Here is a 5,106-nt window from a genome sequence, read left to right on the forward strand (position 1 = left end):
AAGGAACGAGAAACGAACCAAAAACAGAGAAAATGGGCCAAAGTATGAAATCAACAAGGCCTGGACTTCCTCAGACGGGCAGACCACACAACCGTGTCAATTTGGCAGAATTGAAACTCAACTCACACGGATAGAACACACGCCCGTGCCATTCTAACAAGTTCAAGCACGGCCTGAAGTAATCGCACACAGGCGTGTCACACGGGCTTGCCCCTGCAGAGCCCAAGTTGAGTGCAATTTGGAAAAGGCTAATTTCAAGGTTTCTTAGGCATTCCAAAGCCAATAAATACACCCTAGAGGAGGAACGAAAGAGACACGGAGAGAAGGAGGCAGGCAACTGCTCGAGGGAAGCCAATTGTCAGAAGCTAGATTCACCATCAAAACTGAAGATCTCCCCTCAATTTCCCTTCAGGAGTTTTAGGTTTTCTTTATGTTTTGTATTCATTATTCTTCTGAGATGTTTTCCTTTTTAGTTATGAACTAAATCCCCTAAATACCTAAGTGGAATGAAACCTAAGACAAATATTGTTATTATTTTCTGAATTGTATGATAAATATTTAACTTGTTCTTAATTATGTGTTCTTAATTCTTGTTTTGATATCCCAGGATACTGATTCAAGATAAGATCTTATTCAGAGGAGGAATAGACCTTGTCTAAGAGTACATTTGTCATAATTAAGCGGAGTTCATTGCGCGCCTAGAAATACGGCGACAAGATTTTGCCAAATTAGGGTGAAACCTAATAAGGGGATCCATAGATCAAGTTAATGCAACCCTAGGGTGTTAATTAGAGAAAAGTCTCAATTATTCAATCCAGGGATTAGACGTTATTAGTCTTGAATAGGGATAATAACATAACTTAGGGATCTCAACGGAACAAGTCAAATGAATAGATCATCTGATTCGGAGTCAGAATAACAAGTGAAGTCTAGATGGATTCTTCCTTAGGTATTGTCTTAATTCAATCGTTTTTCCAAAAGTAATCCTCCAATTCTATTTTCTGTGAATTCTTAGTTTAGATAATTAGTTAGTTAAAACCAAACCCCCTTATTCTTAGGCTAGATAATAAAAAGACAGTCATTACTAGTACTTTTAGTTCCTTTGGGTTCTACAATCCGGTCTTGCTAAAACTATACTACTGTTCAATAGGTACACTTGCCTACATTGTGATAATAGTTAGTTTATTTAAAACCTGTCACACGAAAATCGCGATCAAGTTTTTGGCGCCGTTGTCGGGAACTAAGATATTAGGAACGCTCAATTTTTATTACTTTAGCCATTTATTTTTCTTGCAAGTTAATTCTATTTTATTTTTATTATTATTTATTAATCTACTATTTCTTTATCTTGGCAGGTTTTTATAGTGTATGACTAGAAGAAACCCGTCAAGACCACTACTTTTTGATGAAGAAATCGATAGCACAGTTCGTAGAAACCAAAGAGAAATTAGGTGAAGCTTAAGATACACAGAGAACGAGCAAGAGGACGATACTCAAACCCCAACCGAAGAGATGGCTAAAAACCAAGACAATCAGCAACCTCCTGTGATACCCGTTGAACTAGCAAATCAAAATCCTGCTTCTCGTACTATGTATGATAATGCTAAACCTACTTCAGCAGGAACTGAGTCAAGTATAGTTAGGCTTGCTATTGCTGTAAATAATTTTGAACTAAATCCTAACACTATTCAAATAATAAAGAAATTTGTTCAGTTTGATGGTTTGCAGGATGAGGATCCAAACACTCACTTGGCAAATTTCCTGGAATTCTGTGATACATTTAAAATTAATGACGTTTTTGACGATGTCATTCGTCTTCGGTTATTCCCTTTTTCGTTTAGGAACAAAGCTAAACAGTGGTTGAACTCATTACCACGAGGGTCAATCACTAATTGGGAACAAATGACTGAAAAATTTCTATTAAAATATTTTTCGCTGGCTAAAACGGCCAAATTACGTAATGATATCTCTTCGTTTGTGCAGATGGACTTAGAAACTTTTTACGATGCATGGGAGAGATACAAGGACTTACTAAGAAGGTGCCCTCACCATGGGTTATCGCTTTGGCTATAGGTTCAAACATTCCATAATGGCCTGAATCCTTCGACTCGACAAATGGTTGACGTAGCTACTAGCAGAACCATCAATAATAAAACAGCTGAAAATGCTTATGAGTTAATTGAATAGATGTCACTGAATAACTATCAGTGGCAAGTCATGAGGACTAAGCCAACTAAAACAGCAGGCGTTTATAACGTTGATTCGGTTACTATGCTGTCAAACCAGGTAGAACTTCTAAATAATAAGATTGATGGTTTACTTGGTTCTACTCAGGTACATCCAGTAATGAGGTGCGAGACGAATGGAGGAGGAGCATACACAGAGTATCAACCCTTCAACCCTAGCATCGAGGAGGAACAAGTGCAATAAATGGGTAACAATAACTCTAGATCCCAAAATAACCCATATAGTAACACTTATAATGCAGGTTGGAGGAACCATCCCAATTTCTCATCGGGCAGTTAAGGAAATCAAAGACCACAACATCCTCCGGGTTTTCAACAACCACCCTATCAACAGGAAAAGGAACCGAACCTTGAAGAGATACTGTCTCAATTTATCTCAATGTCAGAAACCTATTTCCATAACACCGAGATAGCACTTAAAAATCAACAAGAGTCAATCCAAAGGCTCGAAACTCAGATAGGCCAGTTGTCCAAACTAATCTCTAAATGACCGCAAGGTAGCTTGCTAAGTAATACTGAACCCAACCCAAGGGAACAACTCAATGCAATTAATGTTCGAGATGAAGAAGGATTCGTTGAGCCTGAGCCAGAATCGAGGCAATAAACTATTGTGAGCAGAGGTCAAGGTGAGGTAGGTCATAATAAAAACAAATCAGTGAATGTTGAATATAAACCTCGTGTGCCATACCCCAATGTGATAAGGAAAGACCGCTCAGATGAACAATTTGATAAATTCCTTAAACTCTTAAAAAAATTACATATTAACTTATCGTTTATTAAAGCTCTATAACAGATGCCAAACGCAATGAAATTTTTAAAGGAGCTTTTAGCAAATAAGTGGAAGTTGGACGAGGCGTCGTATGTGGAGCTAAACGCAGTTTGCTTAGCTATTCTACAAAATAAGCTACCCAACAAACTAAAATATCCAGGGAGTTTTACGATTCCTTGCTTAATTGGTAGTTTAGATGTTAATAATGCATTAGCTAATTTAGGGGCTAGTATTAATGTCATGCCCTACAAAATGATCAAACAATTAGGTCTTGGGAAACCCAAACAGACTAGGACGAGCATTCATTTAGTAGATAAAACTATATGATTTCCTAGGGGTATTATTGAAGATGTGCTAGTTAAAATTGATAAATTTATATTTCCCGTTGACTTCATTGTTCTAGACATAGAGGAGGATAGCGACACTTCTTCGATTTTAGGACGGCCCTTTTTAGCAACTACTAAATGATTATTGATGTTGGCACAGGTGAGCTCACACTTCGTGTGGGAGACGAAACAATCACCCTTCAAGCTTGCAATTCTGGCAAAACATCGAAAATTAAAGGTGATTGTCTAAACTATTCTACTAAAACTGACAATATGGTGCAACCTACTTTGCAGGAAATGAGTCTGAAGAAAGTACATGACCCATTCTCAAGCAATAGTAGTGGACCTATTCATGAAGATCGAAGGCTACAAATTGAGGAGCTAGATGAATGGCGGACGAATAAACCGAGAACACATGATAAACCAAAACTACGCCAGAACAAGCTCAATACCTTCCCAAATCAACTTAAGGTTGGAGATAAAGTATTATTAGATGCCACAGATACTCACATTGTCACTACCAAACCGAATGAAGAAATCCCTCTTACGGTACTTAGCATTTTCCTATTCGGTACAGTCGAGGTAAGTCATCCCAAGTTTGGCACTTTTAAGGTAAACAACACCCGTTTAAAACCTTATTTTGATGAGAATGATAGCAGGAATGAGGAGTATAAACTCCTCGAACCACTATGGCCATTCAACGGAGAGGTAAGTAGAGCTTAGACTATAAATAAGGGCTTCTCATGAGGCAACCTGAGTACTAACTGCATTAACTTCTTTCAATTTTAGTGTTTAACACCAAACTTACTAACGGAGATCTTGAATACAGGTTTACTATACAGACACGGCCAAGCACACGGGCGTGCTTAGGGCCTTGTGAAAACAGGGAAAAGATTTCCAGCAAAACGGGCTATGATAAATTGCCATGGCCATGTGACATGGCCATGGGCAAACCTGCAAAAACAACACGGGCGTGCGACACACCTGTATCTTAAAGCCGTGGCCAAAACTGTCAAATTAACACGGGCGTTCGACACGGCCATGTCTAACACCCATGGTCAAACCTGTTAAATTAACACTGGCGTGGGAGAAGTGAACAACGCCAGACACGGCCATGCGACACGGCCGTGCTCACGAACACGCCCAAGGGACACGGGTGTGGGACAACTGTCAGACGCCCCCAAATTCAAAATTCGCGAATCGCAAGGGCTAAAATTGGGGAACACTACCGTGTTCTTTGGCCGTGTGCCCCAAAATCTATAAATAGGCTGCACTATTCATTGTCTTCTTCATTCGATAACCTTAACCCTAGCCGCTGCAAGTCCACACGCCCTCTCTGCCACGCCCGTGCGCCGCTTCCAACTCTATTTTTGACACCCAATCCCTATCCTTTAGCATACCATGTCATCTTCACGTGGTAAAAAGGCCGCTGTCCCTGGTTCAAAGAAAAGGAAGGGAGCGTCATCTTTCTCGAGTCCTACCGCAGAGATTCGCTACCCTTTCCTGCAATTCCCCGTCGGGCCCTAAGAAGAACTTTTCCAAATACTCAGGGCCCGACCTTTAATTGCAGGCCGCTGCATCGATTGGGTTACAGTAGGACAAGTTCAATTGGCTGATGCGATTCGGGCAGCCATCCTAACTACTGACCCTTGGGAGCTTTTATTTGGGATTATCGAGCCAACATATCTCGAGCTCGCAATGCAACTATGTTCAACATTTCATCTTCAGACTGTAATGACGGACTATGATGATTCCAGCACGGTCC

The 5,106-nt window shown here is 40.1% G+C and overlaps 1 non-coding gene across 1 annotated transcript; it reads right to left on the reverse strand.

Annotated features, from left to right (window-relative positions):
• Nucleotides 1-1,950: 1,950 nt before the first annotated feature.
• Nucleotides 1,951-2,057, reverse strand: LOC121231611 (small nucleolar RNA R71). The gene has a single exon (XR_005929667.1). It is a non-coding gene; the product is annotated as a small nucleolar RNA R71 (small nucleolar RNA).
• Nucleotides 2,058-5,106: the final 3,049 nt, after the last annotated feature.

This window comes from Gossypium hirsutum, chromosome A06 (assembly GCF_007990345.1).
Source record: "Gossypium hirsutum isolate 1008001.06 chromosome A06, Gossypium_hirsutum_v2.1, whole genome shotgun sequence".
In the NCBI taxonomy this organism is placed as follows: domain Eukaryota; kingdom Viridiplantae; phylum Streptophyta; class Magnoliopsida; order Malvales; family Malvaceae; genus Gossypium; species Gossypium hirsutum.